The sequence below is a fragment of the Pseudophryne corroboree genome, chromosome 5 (assembly GCF_028390025.1).
Source record: "Pseudophryne corroboree isolate aPseCor3 chromosome 5, aPseCor3.hap2, whole genome shotgun sequence".
Lineage (NCBI taxonomy): Eukaryota > Metazoa > Chordata > Amphibia > Anura > Myobatrachidae > Pseudophryne > Pseudophryne corroboree.
In genome coordinates this window covers 850806885-850825976 of record NC_086448.1, presented here as the reverse complement: position 1 = coordinate 850825976, position 19092 = coordinate 850806885, and the positions used below count along the sequence as shown (strand labels likewise).

The window sequence follows — 19092 nt, the reverse complement described above, 5'->3', positions numbered from 1 at the left end:
TGCCTTGCTTGTGGATAATATGAAAGTCATAAACCTGAAGAGCAAGGCTCCACCGCAACAGTCTGCCGTTTTCCCCCATGGTGTGCTGGAGCCACCGTAATGGATTGTGGTCCATTACCACCGTAAAATGGCAGCCATACAAATAGGGCTGAAGCTTCTTCACAGCCCAAACAATAGCCAAACACTCCTTTTCAATTGTGGCATAACCCACCTCCCGCGGTAGCAGCTTTCTGCTCAAATAGGCCACAGGGTGCTCCTGTCCATCCGGACCCTCCTGGCTCAGTACTGCCCCGAGTCTGTACTGTGACGCATCAGTCTGTACAACAAAGTTTTTACTATAGTCCGGCGCCATCAGTACTGGGGCTTGTACTAGAGCTGTTTTCAATGACTGGAATGCCAACTCACATGCGGTCGTCCAGTCAACTATCTTGGGGAGTTTCTTCTTAGTCAGATCAGTCAGGGGTTTGGCCACAGAACTAATGTGAGGGACAAAAAGTCTGTAGTACCCTGCGATCCCTAAGAAAGCCAGGACCTGTCTCTGGGTTGTGGGCCGGGGCCAGTTGCGGATGGCCTCCACCTTCGCTGGTTCAGGCTTCACCTTACCTCCCCCCACACGGTGTCCCAGGTACTGTACCTCTGTCATCCCCATTTGGCACTTGTCTGCCCTGATGGTCAGACCTGCCCACCGAATCCTCTCTAACACCAACCCCACGTGTCTCAGGTGATCTTCCCAGGTTCGGCTGAAGACAGCAATGTCATCCAAGTAGGCCTGGGCGAACTCTCTGAACCCCTTCAGCAGGTCATCGTCCACACTCTGGAAGGTGGCTGGCGCATTCTTCATCCCAAATGGCATGGTTTTGAACTCAAACAAGCCAAAGGAGGCGATGAAGGCGGACCATTCCTGAGCCTCGGGAGTCATTGGTCAGGGCCGAAACTAGCATTTCTGTCACCCGGGGCAAGGCAGTAATTCGGCGCCCCCCCCCCCTCCCCCCCCAAAAAAAAAATATATACAAATATATATAGATATATTTTTTTGGGGGGGGAGGGGGCGGCGCCGAATTACTGCCTTGCCCCGGGTGACAGAAATGCTAGTTTCGGCCCTTACCAATGACTCCCGAGGCTCAGGAATGGTCCGCCTTCATCGCCTCCTTTGGCTTGTTTGAGTTCAAAACCATGCCATTTGGGATGAAGAATGCGCCAGCCACCTTCCAGAGTGTGGTCGATGACCTGCTGAAGGGGTTCAGAGAGTTCGCCCAGGCCTACTTGGATGACATTGCTGACATTGCTGTCTTCAGCCGAACCTGGGAAGATCACCTGAGATCTTGACCTCCAACAGGGATAATGTAAAGTTTGAGCAATATAGGCTGCATTCAGCAGATTTTGAATAACAGACTACTGCAGTGTAGATTCTAACATTTCGGATCTTTTAATCCATGATCAGAGAACAATAAATACAAAAAAAGTGATGTTTCATCTCAGGCATGTGCGCATTTCATGCAAATTCATTATCCATTAAAGATCAATGCAAATAACATATACTCAAAAGGCAGACCATAAAGGTCATTGCCCATACTAATATAAGACACAGGGAGTACAGCTTGTTACTATAGGGGGGGAATACTGCTATACTGAGGATACTGGTTTCCAGGAGTGCACATTTATTGGGCAAAAGGCAGCGCAGTGTTCACTTACCCCTCTCCCCACCTCCTCAGTGCAGCGTGCAGGCTTAAAATAGTAATGCCCCAGTGCCCCAGCACGCACCTTCCTTTATTGTTGGGTGCGCTGGGGTTCGCTCCCGGCCTCCGGACTCCCGCCTCCATCCTCTCTTCAAGCGTCTCAATGCGTGCGTGGGACATCACATGCACATAGCTTCAGCCGGAAGCGCCAGAAGCCTCTGCTGCCGGCACCTGACAGGAGATAGTGGAAGCCAGCAGGTGTATCGTGCGCACCACAACTGGCCTCCTTAGCGCCCCCTACATCCCAGCACCCGGGGCACATGCCTCCCTAGCCCCCCCCCTAGTTACGGCCCTGCATTGGTATCTGCCAATACACAGGAGTTGGGTATCTGCACACTCAATATATTAACGATATTGTGAATGTATGTGAACCATCATCACATCATCACTTGTTAGACCCCTTTTCCCTTTATATCAGACAAGCGATCAGGTTGAGAGGAAAAGTAAGAGGGAAACTGTATGGTTGACGCACTGGAAAAAAGTTTACTTATATCTTAAAACTTAACCTTTATTAGATATACATTAAATTATCAATTATTACCCAGACAACAGTGAAACATAAGAGTTAAAATCAGACAAACTAACATATATGTGAAACCGATAAGATAGGAAATTGTGAACAAAAAGAATTTAAAAGGCGTGTCCGCGTGTGTTTGATACGCGTAATATTCTTGAAATACTGTATCTATTTGAATATTGCCATTATCTGATCCATTGGCAATATAATTCTTGCAATATGATGGCTGTTACTTTGATATTGTAGATATATATTGGCTACCAGTAAATAAATAAAAAATTGTATATAGTCAGTTAATATTCCTACATCTCAATATTGTGATGCTTGGCCGGAATCAGCTGCAAAATGAATATCTCTATCTCCAGATTATTCTCCAGGAAGGTAAGTATTAATTTGCACTCACTGTCTATGTTAATACACAGACACTGAATTCACACGGGTATGTATAGAAACGAAAAAAAGGGATTTGATTATAGGGTATACGGCAGTCCCAAATATGGTATGGATCATTAAGGGATATAGCAGTCCCTATTCCTAATATCCACCACAAGTTGTGCAAGGGTATATGTAGAGAAAAGTAAAGTGAGAGGGGATTTTATTTAGGGGATATGGCAGTCCCAACTGTGGTGTGGATCATTAAGGGATATAGCAGTCCCTATTTCTAATATCCACCACATATATTTCCACCTCATGCAGTAGTCTGTATTTTATTCTGTCAGATCCACTTAGGTCACTTCTCTATTAAGATATTTAGAGATGTAAGGCTGTAGCATTCTAGGAGACCGTACTCCTTTAAGGATATATGTCAATCCCACATTTCATATCCCTTACTCATATTTCATTAGTATAATATAATCAGATATAGAGAAGGGGGATTTTGTTTCGGGGATATAGCAGTCCCAAATATGGTATAGAACATTAAGGGGTATAGCAATCCCTATTTGTGATGTCCACCACATGTATTCCCAGCCCCATGCGATAGTTTTTATACTATTAGACCTGCTTTAGTCACTTCTCTGTTGAGGTGTTTTATTTAGAGATGTGGAGTTGTAGTGTTTCTGGAAGACCAGACTCCTTTTGAGATTATATGTCTATCTCACATATCATCTCCCTTGCTGGTATTCCACTAAGAGACTTTATAAGTCCCACATGTATTATACCTTCCCAGTAGTGGTGAGTAAATTAATTTATTAGGACATGTAGCCACCTTATAGTATCAAATGTTTGCCACGTTGTTTGCTATATTGTAGTGCATTACAGTGTGATGTATACAGTGGCGGTTCTTGCCACGGGCAAGCTGTACTTTTGCCCGGGGCGCCGCCTTCCGGAGGGCGCCGGCGCCATCCGGAGGGCGCCGCACCAGGGCAAGATCCGCCACTGTGCCCCCCGTAGTGCAGTGGCAAACGCAGGATTTGCATGGGGGGGTTTCCAGAACTGGGCGGAGCCAATCACGGGGGTGGGGACTGAGGTGACCCAGTATATGCTGGGTCCGTAAAACTAGTGTGTCTGTGTGTATATATATATATATATATATATATATACACATATATCTACACACACACATATATATATATATATATATATATATACATACACACACACATACATATACACGGGTGGTCTTCAGTATGCCGGCGGTCGGGCTCCCGGCGACCAGCATACCGGCGCCGGGAGCCTGACCGCCGGCATACCGACACTTATTCTCCCTCGTGGGGGTCCACGACCCCCCTGGAGGGAGAATAGAATAGTGTGGCGCGCGTAGCGTGGCGAGCGCAGCGAGCCCGCAAGGGGCTCATTTGCTCTCGCCACACTGTTGGTAAGCCGGCGGCCGGCCTCCCGGCGCCGGTATGCTGGTCGCCGGGAGGCCGGCCGCCGGGAGATCGTAGTGAACCCATATACACATATACATAGCATATTAAACATGCATACATATATATATATATATATATATACACACACATACAGTACACATATATATACACATGTGTATATAGATATCATATGTGTGTGTGTGTGTGTGTTAATATGTATGTATGTATGTATGTATGTATGTATATACATGTGTATATATGTAGGCACATGGAGATATATGTACTATAATTAAAATAAAGTAAACTTTTATTGCACTTGCAAGTGCCACCAGGAAGACAGCAGGCTGCAGAGGACGCTAGACAGTCATTAATAATACTCATGCAGCTAAAAAAATAAAAATTTTTTTTTTTTTTTTTTTTTTTAGTGGAGGGGGGTTTCTGGGTACTCGGAAACCCCCCCTGGGTGCGCCACTGTAGTGCCCTGCTGTGCCCCCCCGCTTTGAAGGGAACCAGACGCGTAGCGTCTAGTTTCCCTTCATGGAGAGGACCTTAGTTGTGCGGTGCGCGATGACGTCATCGCGCACCGCACAGGAAAGGTCCTCTCCATGAAGGGAAACTAGACGCTACGGTCTAGTTTCCCTTCGTGTAGAGGACCTTTGCTGTGCGATGCGCGATGACGTCATCGCGCACCGCACAGCATAGTGGCACAGACACCAGGGGTCATAATTGACCTCTAGTGTCTATGCTGTTCTATGGGAGAGACGTAATAACGTCTCTCCCATAGATCGAAGAGAACAGAAGAGAGGAGGAGAGGAGAAGAGCGGCGCCGCCGGCGGAGGGGGTCTGGATCAGGAACGGGGATGGTAAGTATACTTTTTATTTATTTTTATTTTTTCTTTCAGCGCGCTGACCACGCCCCCAATCGAAGCCACGCCCCCCATATTTTGCCCGGGGCGCCACAAATCATAGAACCGGCCCTGGATGTATAAGTCTTATAACTTCTCTATCCCTTAATTTCTGGGAATACTTTACTGTAACATTTTAACACACCTACAGTATATCACACATGTTGCAGCTGGTATATATGATAGTAGCAATGTCGTCCTGTACATGGGATCACTTGTCTCTCATTAAATAGAATTATTTCCATCGGCAGGACTCAGTTAATATCTCTATATAATACCTAAAACCTCAGCTGCTGTGTTTAAAGTATAAGAAATTCTACTGCAAACAGCGTGTAGTATTCACAGTATCAACTGCTGTCAGCATGTAAAGCTTGAAACATTTGTTGCAGATTCTGTTGATAAGTATCACAATTTTAATTGCATGTGGTCAGAATCAGCAGCTATCAGCAGGTGGCATTAGATACATTTGTTACAGTTCTTTATGCTTTATATCCTCTCCTCAATTATAAGCAGCCAGTTCTTCACTAGTAACAGCCATTTCCATACAAATAAATATACATTTTGTTATTATAACATCATATATAGACTACACGCGTGTTTCACTGCACTAACAGGCAAATTCGTCAGGGAGCAACTTTTTTCCAGTGCGTCAACCATACAGTTTCCCTCTTACTTTTCCTCTCAACCGTATCTGCCAATACCCCTTGCTCAGGTCAAACGTAAAGATGTATTTCGCTCCAGCCAACTCGTCTAACAGTGCGTCAATGCGGGGTAGGGGATAGGCGTCTGATTTGGTCACTTCGTTCAACCGGCGGTAGTCTACGCAGAACCTGGTTGTCCGGTCCTTCTTTCTTGGGAACCAGTACAACGGAGGCGGCCCAGGGACTGTTGGAGCACGTGATTACGCCTAGCGCTAACATATCCTGCACCTCCTGGTAGATACTCGCCTGCGCCTCTGGTCAGACCCGATACGCGGGTTGCAGAATCGGCCTATGCTCACCAATGTCTACATGATGGGCACGTAGTGAAGTCAGGTCGGGCTTCCTGCTGAACTGGGCCTCAAAGGACTGCAGCACTGACTCCAGCTGCTCCCTCTTGGGGTTACCAAGCTCACTGCTCCAGCTAACTTCCTCTACACCACCCTCACCCTTGGCATCCGCGAGGAGGTCAGGAATGGGATCTTTTCCTGGTTCCTCCATCGGCAGGCAGCACACAGCGGCTACCAACTCCATACGCTCGTGGTATGCCTTTAACATGTTTATATGGTAGGTACGCTGTCTCCTACCATCGCTGTCAAATGACACCACATAGGTGATGTCGCTTAGGCGTTTTGCGACCGTGTATGGTAGCTTGTTCTGACGTGTGGGCACCAGAACAAGCACCTTCTGCCCTACTCCAAAGACCCGAGCACGCGTGCCCTGGTCATACCAAGTCTTCTGCTTGGTCAAGTGCTTCTGCAAGATTCGCTTGTGCTAGTCCCATGAGATTCTCTAACCGATCTCTGAGCTTCAACACATACTCCACCACGGACTCATCCTGGTGGATCAGCTCCCCCTCCTAAGACTCCCGGAACAGGTCGAGAGGTCCATGGACTCAGCGGCCATATAGTAACTCGAAGGGTGAGAATCTGGTCGACTCCTGGGTTACCTCCTGATATGCAAACAGGAGGTGTGGCAGGAATCGCTCTCAGTCTCCCCCCTCAGAAGTCACAAATGCCCGTAGCATCTGCTTCAGAGTGCCATTAAATCTCTCGCAAAGTCTGTTAGTCTGGGGATGATAGGGGGCAGTGCGGTGTTGACGCACTCCGCACCTCGCCCAGAGACACTGGACCAGATCACTCATGAACTGTGTCCCTTCATCAGTTAGGATCTCACTGGGGAAACCTACTCTACTAAATATGCCTAGCAGAGCATCCGCTACCTTTTCCGCAGTGATGGCGGACAGAGCCACAGCCTCTGGATACCGGGTAGCATAATCCACCACGGTGAGGATGTATCTCTTCCCCGATCTACTGGGCACAGGTAGGGGACCTACTATGTCCATGGCCACTCGTTGGAAAGGTTTCCTGACTATTGGCAAGACCTCAGGGGAGCCCGAGCACTGGGGCGTCCAAGTCGTTGGCATACATCACAGGACTTACAGTAGGTCCGGATGTCATCCATCACTCTGTGCCAAATAAAGATCTGCTTCAGGCGCCTCAGTGTTCGGTTCCTCCCCTGGTGTCCCGCCAAGGGAATTTTGTGTGCAACTGACATCAGTTGCTCCCGATAGCTCCTGGGAACCACCAGTTGAACTTGCTCCCGCACCGGCCTATCCCCTTCCACCTTGGCTTCCCGGTACAGTAACCCTTTCCACCAGGTCACACTACCTGCCCCCATCCCAGCAAGGCCGCGGCCAGCTTGGCGCCTCATACCTTCCAGGGATGGGTCAGAGAGCTGAGCTTCCCTAAACTCCTGCCTGCGGCCCTCACTTTCTCCTAAGTCTGGACACTCTACAGGGGGAATGTTGGGGTCAGTCAAGTTGGGGTCAGTCATGGTAGGGTCGGGGTGGTTGCTCATACTCACCGCCAGAGTTGGCAAACCACTAGGGACAGGAGCATCACTGGGCACTCCCACAGGATTCAACAAACTGGAACCGACATCCTCTGCGTTGCTAGGGGATGTAGGCCCACCAGAGGCAAGGGGCAGATGTGCTGATTTGGCCGCTGTGGTCTTTTCCTCTGGGATGGTTGTCACTGTGGTTGGCAGTTGTTCAGCCACTGTGGTCTTTTCCTCTAGACTGGGCTGTGCTGGCAGAGACGATGAAGACTGTAGTCTGGCCGCTTGACTCTGGGTGATGGCGTTCGCAAAGGCAGTAACGATTCCTCCGCCGAGATCATTCCCCAAGACGACATCAGTTGGGAGGCCATCCATTACGGCAACATCTCTTAGCTCTTGTCCAGCTCCCCAGTCGAGGTAGACTCTCGCCATGGGCACTTCTCGCTCTAGCCCATCGGCGACTCTAACTTTTGCAGTGCAACCCTGCAGTACTGCAGCAGGATCGACAAGGTGGGGGCTCACAACAGTTATGGAGGCCCCAGAGTCTCTTAAGCCTTCGCCCTGCAGGGACCCCACTTGGACCGGTTGCAGGTGCCGCCACATATTTGGTGGGGGCTTCTTAGCCATACAGGTGACTCTTTCCGCAGAGTCCACCTGTTTCTCGCCACACTCCATCAGTCTGACTGGAGGGGGTACAGTCTATGGAGGCTCATCTCCACGGGTTAAACAAGCAATCCGGGCACCAGCACTCGGATTTGGGGCACGTGTCTGGGGTGCTTGGGATGCAGGATAGTTCATCCTCAGATGTCCGATTTTCCCACAGCCATAGCACTTTTTGTCCAGGCGTGGCTCCGATGTCCTCTGATTACTGGCAGGGGCACTGTGGGGCGGTTGCTGGCCAAAAGCACCCGGGTTGGAAGATGCTTGCTTTGGGGGGGCGATGAGCTGAAGAGGGGTGTCCCCCTGGTGGTACAGTCTTTTGGGGCTGGCTGCTGGTTGGGTGCTTCTGCCCCTGCGGCAGAATTGCCACATACTTGTCTGCTAACTGGGCAGCCATCTTTAAGCTGGGTGGCTCCCTGTCTAGCACCCACTCCTTCACTTCTGGGGCGCACCTGCGGAAGAACTGCTGACTATAGATCAGGTCAATCAGTGCGTCCCATGTAGTGGCTTCCAAATCCTTCACCCACTTCACCACGTACTGCCGCAGCTGGGTGGCGAACTGCTCATGGGTGCTGTTAGGATTCTTGGGCAAGTCTCTGAACTTCTTCCTGTAATACTCTGGAGTGATGAAGAATCGCTGGAGGAGGGCCTTCGCAACTTCGTCGTAGTTCCCACAGTCCTCCGTGGCCACTCCTCGATAGGCCTCCAATGCCTCTCCATGCAGAGTGGGCACAAGGTGTCTCACCCACTCTGACTTGGGTATATCGTGTAGTTTACAAGTCCTTTCAAAAACTTGCAAATGTCCATCAATGTCCCCATCACTGTCGGCAAACTTGGCAAACTGAACGCGTCCTGATCTGTGTACAAAAGCTGACAACGGCTCCCGGGGTACCACGGCCTGTGGTGCCCGCTCATCACGTCACATCTGGATGATGATCAAGCGCTCTTGCTCCGTTGCCCTTTCCCCCAATTCCGCTAGCCGATCTGCTAGGTTATCCGGGCCGCCCCCCCCTGGGACATTGGGATCCTGGCCCTGCTAGGGATTGCTGGGAAACATTGCTGCTGTGAGAGAGGGTGGGGCTTGTGGGTCTCACCGGTTCCTTATGAAGGTCCACTGTTGGGCCGTCCTCTGCCATGCTGATGCCGTCAGTGCTTTCCTCCTCCGCCCGATGGGACTCCTCCAAGCTCATGAGCGCCGTCTTCATGACGTTTCTGGACGCGTTGAAAGGGATATCCACACCCTTCTCCTGGCACATGATCTCCAGATCATCCTTGGACATTGCGCTGAATTCCGCCATCTTGTGCGTTCTCCTGGGCTGAAGTTACTCCTCTCCTGAGTAACTCGGCTTCTCCAATCGGGTGATGAAAAGCCGCCTGGGATTATCCCACCGCTATGCCACCAATTTCTGTGACAGGACGGTTCCATACGAAATCACTCACCGCCTTCGCGTCCCGTCTCCTGTGCACAGAATGGAAGGTTAGGTCACACAAGGCCTGACCACATAGGGGATTCCCGCTTACCGTCAGTAACCGCCTGTTACTGACTCCACCAACTGCGCTGTGGGCGGGTTTATGCTGCCACCACCAAACTTCTAACCTGCCGTGGCGTTTGGAACCACGGTTCTGCTCTGTATGTGCCGACGCACTGCCTTACCACACCTGTGTGGTGTTGACGTATCCCCACTAGCCACTTGCTAGGCCTCTACCGGTAGCTGGGGGAAGGCGGAACTTGGAGATGCTAGGTGCTTTCCTGGACAGTCGGAGGACGGGGCTATGTTTGGCATAACTCTGTAGGTCCCAAGATGAAGCAATATTCTTGAGGCAGATGTTTATTTGCTCAATAATAGCCTTAAAAAAGACTCATCACTATTGCTAGGGGCAACAGCATACAGCAAGATGTTCCAGCAGAATGAAGATGGTACAATACAATACAAATTTCATGGGGCAACTACCCTCCTTTTATCCTATTCCAATACACAATACCACAGGGGGTAAGCCCGCCCTGTGGTGTACAACCAATCAATGTTTACCCATGGGCTGTGCATGCCTTGGTCACATGCACAGCTACATTGTTCTCTATGGACAGTGGGGAGTGGTCACTCTCCTTTGTCTGTCCCATCCTGTAGGATCAGGATACACCCCGGTGCCATTCAGTCTAGGGTGGGGGTAGTTTTCCTGCCTAAACTGACAGAAACCTGGCCGGGACCTAGCCCACTGCCTGCAGCCTGGAACTGGGCTCCAGAGCTGGGCAGCCTAGCTCCCCGGTCAAGGTTTCCTGGCCACTACGGATGATCTCCATGGAGCTCCAGAAAACCACTCAGCTTGTTTCAAAGCTGAGATTCTTCTCTCTCTCCCAATGCCCCTTTCAAGAGTGAGGCTGGAAGGGAAAGTATTCCGTTTTTGGGGAAAAGGTCTGGGAGAATCCATCAGCCTGCACAGCCATGGATTCCCCTCTCCTGGGACACACAACCAAGTAAGTGCAATTTACGTTTAAATACATTTCATTTAAACACATGTGTTTCCGTTTAAATACACGCACTGCAGTGCCTCATAACACAATATATTTATATATATATATATATATATATATATATATATTACATTTAAAAACCATTGTTCTGTGTTTATTCCTGCAGCCTGGGGGACCACTAGGCTCTCCCCAGGGGCAGCAGGACACACTGGGAGCTAGAAACACCGCTGTGGGTGCTGGCTGCAGCAGGGGCTAACTTCCACATGCCCCGCTGCTGCCCTCCGTCCCCCAGCGTGGCTGAAATTGTGGCCTCGCCGCAGCCTCCCGACCCGAGGCTGTGGCACACCCCCCTTCTGAAACCCGGCAGCTCGGGACGCTTATCTCGGCCGCTGTGGCTCTGTGCCGCTGGAGCGCTGAGGCACAGGGAGCTACGCTCCCCATCCTCAGCGTCCAGTTGCCTTCACATGCCTCCGCCACTAGGGAGCCAACTAGCTCGGTCCCCGTGTGCGGCGCACCCCCAGCATCGCAGCATACCTGGACAAGCTCGTCCCGGCGGCTGCGCTCGGCCAGTCATGTAGCGCTCAGGCGCCGGGAGCGGAGCTCCCGTCCCCAGTGGTGGCACAGACACAGAGAGCGCTGCAGCGGGAGTGGATCTCCCGCCTGCAGCGGATCTCCCTTCTCCCTGGCGCGCACACAGCTAGTGCGCCAGGGGCTGTACTGACCGCTGCCGTAGCCGGGAGCGGAGCTACCGGACTCCGGCGGTCATCAGCTCCCCTGTCCCCCGGCGTGCACACAGTGCTCACTGACGCGGTCGCCGGAGAGGATCGGGAACGCGGCACACATTAAAAATAATTTTTTTAAACATTCTATACACATGGCGCCTAGAGCCCTACAATATTTTAAACCTGGCGCCAAGGGCCCATTGTCCTTATAATGGCGCTGGGCACTAGGGGTTAACCCCTTCAGTGCCGCGGCGGCCATTGTCCACGTGGGTTGGGGATCTCTCCGGCCACAGCCAGCAACACCCATATCCTCATACTGGTGTACTTCAACAGTGACATCTTAAATTTGAATATCAGGAACTGGACTGCGGGTGCTCCTTCCAGCACTTGCAGGGGGCGTGCAAATGGTGGAAGGCGCCACCTCTTCCCGTCCAGTGTTGGGAAGGTCAGGCTTCGCAACCACCGACACAATTGGACTCTCCTTGGGGATTTGTGATTTAGAACGCACAGTTCTTTGCTGTGCTCTTTCCAGCTTAAGTCTTTTCATTTTTCTAGCGAGAGGATGAGTGCTTCCATCGTCATGTGAATCTGAACCACTAGCCATGAACATAGGCCAGGGCCTCAGCCGTTCCTTGCCACTCCGTGTTGTAAATGGCATATTGGCAAGTTTACGCTTCTCCTCAGACAATTTAAATTTCTTTTTTTGGTTCTTTTTACTGAACTTTGGCTTTTTGGATTTGACATGCCCTCTACTATCACATTGGGCATCGGTCTTGGCAGACGACGTTGATGGCATTTCGTCTATGTCATGGCTAGTGGCAGCAGCTTCAGCACTAGGAGGAAGTGGATCTTCTTGATCTTTCCCTATTTTATCCTCAAAATGTTTGTTCTCCATTTTTGGGGGGGAGTTATATGAGGCAATATGCGGCACAGGAATGACTGGAATGACTGATGGACAGCACACTACCACTGGTCTGATGCAGCATAACACAACACCACTGTAAGAGACTTGTGGTTGTTGTTATTATTACTATACTTTGAGAGAATGTATCCCGCACCAGAACTAATTGTAATTTATATTGCTATGAGGGATTTAATGTTACATTTCTAGTGTGCATAAATCACATAAATTGAAACATTGGTGCTACCCACTGATACAAAGGGTATGTATGAAAAAGCTTATGGCAGGGATCAGTTTGTCTGGGTGCACTCTATCCCAATCACATGTATATGTCTGTAATGAAAAAAACTACATTTTTTATTTAAGTTTATTAGTTTAAATATTGGATAAATATGTCAAACATGAAATATCAATACCCACATATAATATATCCTTTATTCATAATTTTGTACGCGGTATTATTGTGACCTGAGTACTAGGTTATACAAAGCGAAATATTAAAAACAATAAAGAAATAGAAAAACATGAGAGAAAAAAGTTTTATCAGACAGATTTCTGTCTGTGTGTGAAAATAATAAATTTTAAAACAAAATCGTGCGCCGTCTATTATTTCTTATATGTATCTATTCTACTCTAATGATGAGTATTAATGGGGGTCATTCTGAGTTGATCGCTAGATAAAAATGTTCGCTGCACAGCAATTAAGTGAAAAGGCGGCACTTTTGTACATGCGGCGCAGTGCACATGCGTGACGTACTTTCACAACGGGAAAAGTATTTTTACACAAGGTCTAGCGAAGCTTTTCAGTCGCACTGCTGGCCGCAGAGTGATTGACATGAAAAGGGCGTTTCTGGGTGTCAACTGACTGTTTTCAGGGAGAGTTTGAAAAAACGCAGGCGTGCCAGGAAAAACGCAGGCGTGGCTGGGCGAACGCAGGGCGTGTTTGTGACGTCAAAACAGGAACTGAACAGTCTGAAGTGATCGCAGGCGCTGAGTAGATCTGGAGCTACTCTAAAACTGCACATTTATTTTTTTAGCCGCGCAGCGATCCTTTCGATCGCTATTCTGCTAAGCCAAGATACACTCAGAGATGGCGGTGGCCTAGCGTTTGCACGACTGCTAAAAGCAGCTAGCGAGTGATCAACTCGTAATGACCCCCTATGTTCTAAGCTCCAATTATTTATGTATGTTTAAAAAATGTCAATGTGTTATTCTCTTTGCCCTGTTTCGTTATAATATACCTGTTATATGCCAGTGCACATGCATCTATGCAAAATAATAATAACTGTACCTATGCCAGAATAATTCATTCTGTGAAATTCTAAATACAATATATATTCCCCTCTAAATAAAAACGTGAAGAGAGAAATGATGTTTTTATAGAAGTCTTGGTGTCTATTATGTGTCTACTGACTTTCATTTAGTAACAACAGTTAAATATTGTTCCAGTCTGTGTTGCTCTATACATGGAAATTAGAACAATTGTTAGGGTTCTTGGCGGTCAGCCTGTGTTCTTGTATTCCTATGTGGCGTTCTTGATGATGTCACTGCTGGTAATATGTAACAGAAGGGGAAGTGCACAATAATCATTGTCTGCACTGTGATTCCCTAGGAATTCATCGCCTCTCATGAGCCACAGATATTAATATGAAAATACTGGATATCTACCATACAGTGAGATGTTTGGGTTCAATAATACCAATCAGTGTAGGTTAACGCTATCTTGTGGAGCCAGTACTCACTCACATAGTGGACATTAATTCCGTGTTATGATATAGAAATATCCCCATCTGCCCTGTGATATAGTGTGCTGCGGCTAAAGCTTCCCCATGAGTTAAAGTGTATTTATAAACTTCCAGTTCCGGTCTCATGCTGTGAAGCCGTACCACAGCAGAGCTCCGATAACCCCCGACTACAGTATCGCTAGAACGACTGTTTTACAGTCTCCACAGGGCACCCAACTCTAGCAGCACTTGGCGGTAGCAGTATACGAGGATTAGCCAGCGGGAGACGGCTTCTACGAGCCGCTGTGAATTGGCCGGGTGAGATCACCAGTGACGCCGCCTGCACTTAGCGGCACCAGAGTAAACGGAGCCACCAGTGGGAGACAGCGTGAGCCGGCTAGTGTGAGCCACCATTAGTCAGCCGGGTGATCTCTTCAGTGAAGCCGCCTGCACAGGTACAGACATCCCAGCATAACGTGCACTGTTAGTTATTCACAAAACTGAGCTGCGCTGTGCTTCTACCAGCTAACAGAGACCTCTCTCCGAGTTTCACCCAGCATAAATACAATACTCCCTGTATAGGGTACAGGATCACCTAATAGCTGCACACAGCTCCTTCTTCTCCTCACATTCTGCTGCTGCTGATGGATCGATTCCTGTCCCCCGGCACTTCAGTTAAAGCACCTGCAGCTTCACTCCCTGTTAGCCAGGAAAAACGGAGAGCCAATACAGGGGGTAATTCCAAGTTGATTGCAGCAGGATTTTTGATAGCAACTGGGCAAAACCATATGCACTGCAGGGGGGGACAGATGTAACATGTGCAGAGAGAGTTAGATTTGGGTGGGGTGTGTTCAATCTGCAATCTAAATTGCAGTGTGAAAATAAAGCAGCCAGTATTTACCCTGCACAGAAACAAAATAACCCACCCAAATCTACCTCTCTCTGCACATGTTATATCTGCCTCCCCTGCAGTGCACATGGTTTTGCCCAGTTGCTATCAAAAATCCTGCTGCGATCAACTTAGAATTACCCCCACAATTATGGCACCTGGCATTACTACTCCCCTTTCTTCTCCAGCTCCCAAGAAATTGATAACACTACAGACTTTCTCCTGCACACCATTGATTGCTCGGTCTCCTGATTCGCCAATAACATACGCAGATCTGACGGAAGCTATAACGCAAGCTATGGCACCTTTATTATCTAAGGCAGTGTCTGATATTTCACTTCAATTACAACATCTCTCACATAAAGTCTCCGTTAATGAGAACAGAATTGGCGGTCTGTCATGATATGGCAGACGTACAGGGATGTAATAAACGCCTTGAAAAAAACAATTACCAGCTCTGGATGAAGTTAGACGATGCAGAAAATAGATCCATGAGAAATACTATTAGGCTGGTTGGTTTACCAGAATCTGTCAATGGGGGTGATCTCGCTCAGTTTGTACGATCTATCTTCAGGGGCGGATCCAGAAAAAAATTACAGGGGGGGCACCAAAAGTCGTATTGAGATGAGGGATCTGAAAGCAGGAGACGCGCTGCAGCGGCGAGAGCAGAAACCCAGCGGCAGCGACCACCCGGCTCCAGCAAGTGAGATGGATGCCGCCGTGAGCCTCCGCTGATGCAGCCGCTGCTCGTACCCTCTCCTCCTCTCCATCTCCCCTCCTCCACTGCTCTCCCGCTGCTGCCGCCACCACCGCAGACATTTCTATCATGGCAGCCGCTGACAGCTCCCTCCCCCTCCTGGCACCGCTGACAGCTTCCACCGCCGCTGCTGTCAGTGCACCTGGCAGGACAAGACACCGGGAGTGGCCAAATCTGGCAGTCGGATTTGAAATTACATTCAATTGTGGGGCCCCCTCCCACAATTGACTGCAATTTCAATCTGCGCCTTTGTGCAGTTACCTACAGGAGGCGTGCACAGAATAATTCACATGCATTCACAGTATGACCCAGATGCATTCTTAGATTAAAAGCAACCGCTTGAGACCAATGCCACCACGGTGTACACCTCTGACTCCGGGCCTATATACAGTATATCACTATGCTACCTACCTACTCTGCATCCCTGCACCAGGCCACTGATCTACCTCCCCACACTGCATCACTATGCTACATCCACTCACTATGTCACTAAGCTACATACCCACATTGCATCCCAGCACTATATCAGTACACTACCTCCACTCACTATATCACTGCAATACAGTATGAGCCGAAATTCACATTACGCCACACAGTACGAGCCAAAAATAATTTTATACCACTCACTCACAGTGACACTCAAGTCAATGAATTTGTCCTCCTCTGGCTCCATCCTAAGAAGAACACTATATGCTGCTCCTCCACAGTGGTGTTGACATGGCACATGAACAGTAAGAGCGTGGGTGGGTGGGAGGGCTCACGGTGTGAGATCATTACCTCACATTGCGCAGTTAGAGGTGGAGCCAAGAGGTTTACATGCACCCATAATTAACACATTATATGCCACACAGCACCCCCCCACCCCCAACACATTATATGCAACAAAGTACCTCCAACACAGTATATGCCACACAGTGCCCCCAACACATTATATGCAACAAAGTACCTCCAACACATTATATGCCACACAGTGCCCCCAACACATTATATGCAACAAAGTACCTCCAACACAGTATATGCCACACAGTGCCCCCAACACATTATATGCAACAAAGTACCTCCAACACAGTATATGCCACACAGTGCCCCCAACACATTATATGCAACAAAGTACCTCCAACACAGTATATGCCACACAGTGCCCCCAACACATTATATGCAACAAAGTACCTCCAAGACATTATATGCCATACAGTGCCCCCAACACATTATATGCCACACAGTGCCCCCAACACATTATATGCCACACAGTGCCCCCAACACAGTATATGCCACACAGTGCCCCCAACACAGTATATGCCACACAGTGCCCCCAACACATTATATGCCACACAGTGCCCCCAACACATTATATGCCACACAGTGCCCCCAACACATTATATGCCACACAGTGCCCCCAACACAGTATATGCCACACAGTGCCCCCAACACATTGGGCCTAATTCAGATCTGTTCGCTCGCTAGCGCTTTTTGCTGTGCCACGATCAGGTCACTACTGCGCTTGCGTATGCACCACAATGCGCAGGTGCGTCGTACGGGTACAAAGAGGTTCCTTGCTGAGCGATGGATTTAACGAAGAATCCATTCGCACAGCCGATCACAAGGAGACTGACAGGAAGAGGGCGTTTGTGGGTGTCACTGACCGTTTCTGGGAGTGTTTGGGAAAACGCAGGTGTGTCGAGGTGTTTGCAGGGCGGGTGTCTGACGTCAGCTCTGGGACCGGGCAGGCTGAAGTGATCGCAGCGGCTGAGTAAGTTCTGAGCTACTCAAAAACTGCACAAACTTTTTTTGTACCACTCAGCTGCACATGCAATCGCACACTTGCAAAGCGAAAATACACTCCCCGGTGGGCGGCGACTATCTGATCGCAGCTCTGCAAAAAGTAGCTAGCGAGCAAACAGATATGAATTAGGCTCATTATGTGACACATAGTGCACCCCCAAACACATTATAGGCCTCATTACCCCCAAGCACCCCCGTTTAAACAGCATAACCACCATCACCCCCCTACAAAGAGACAGCACAGACACATCAATCCCCCCCCCTTCCCAGACAGACAGACACAGCACCAACAATACCCCCCCCCTTCCCCATAGACAGGCAGGACAGCACCATCATCCCCTCTCCCTCATAGACAGGACAGCACCATCCCCCACTCCCCATAGATAAGCAGCGTAGTACCATCATCCCCTCTCCCTCATAGACAGGACAGCACCATCCCCCACTCCCCATAGATAAGCAGCGTAGTACCATCATCCCCTCTCCCTCATAGACATGACAGCACCATCACCCACTCCCCATAAATAGACAGCGTAGTACCATCATCCCCTCTCCCTCATAGACAGGACAGCACCATCCCCCACTCCCCATAGATAGACAGCGTAGTACCATCATCCCCCACTCCCCATAGATAGACAGCACCATCACCCACTCCCCATAGATAAACAGCGTAGTACCATCATCCCCTCTCCCTCATAGACATGACAGCACCATCACCCACTCCCCATAAATAGACAGCGTAGTACCATCATCCCCTCTCCCTCATAGACAGAACAGCACCATCACCCACTCCCCATAAATAGACAGCGTAGTACCATCATCCCCTCTCCCTCATAGACAGAACAGCACCATCACCCACTCCCCATAAATAGACAGCGTAGTACCATCATCCCCTCTCCATCATAGACAGAACAGCACCATCACCCACTCCCCATAGACAGGACAGCACCATCACCCACTCCCCATAGATAGACAGCACCATCACCCACTCCCCATAGACAGGACAGCACCATCACCCACTCCCCATAGACAGAACAGCACCATCACCCACTCCCCATAGATAGACAGCACCATCACCCACTCCCCATAGACAGGACAGCACCATCACCCACTCCCCATAGACAGGACAGCACCATCACCCACTCCCCATAGATAGACAGCACCATCACCCACTCCCCATAGACAGGACAGCACCATCACCCACTCCCCATAGACAGGACAGCACCATCACCCACTCCCCATAGATAGACAGCGTAGTACCATCATCCCCTCTCCCTCAAAGACAGGACAGCACCATCACCCACTCCCCATAAATAGACAGCGTAGTACCATCATCCCCTCTCCTCATAGACAGGACAGCACCATCACCCACTCCCCATAGATAGACAGCACCATCACCCACTCCCCATAGACAGGACAGCACCATCACCCACTCCCCATAGACAGGACAGCACCATCACCCACTCCCCATAGACAGGACAGCACCATCACCCACTCCCCATAGACAGGACAGCACCATCACCCACTCCCCATAGATAGACAGCACCATCATCCCCTCTCCCTCATAGACAGGACAGCACCATCCCCCACTCCCCATAGATAGACAGCGTAGTACCATCATCCCCTCTCCCTCATAGACATGACAGCACCATCACCCACTCCCCATAAATAGACAGCGTAGTAC

At 49.4% G+C, this 19092-nt stretch overlaps 1 protein-coding gene across 1 annotated transcript in view; it reads right to left on the bottom strand.

The window, feature by feature from the left end:
- The window catches only part of LOC134928695 (acid-sensing ion channel 1C-like), a 650441-nt gene that overhangs the window by 520403 nt on the left and 110946 nt on the right, over positions 1-19092 (bottom strand). The gene's annotated exons all lie outside the window — the stretch shown is intronic.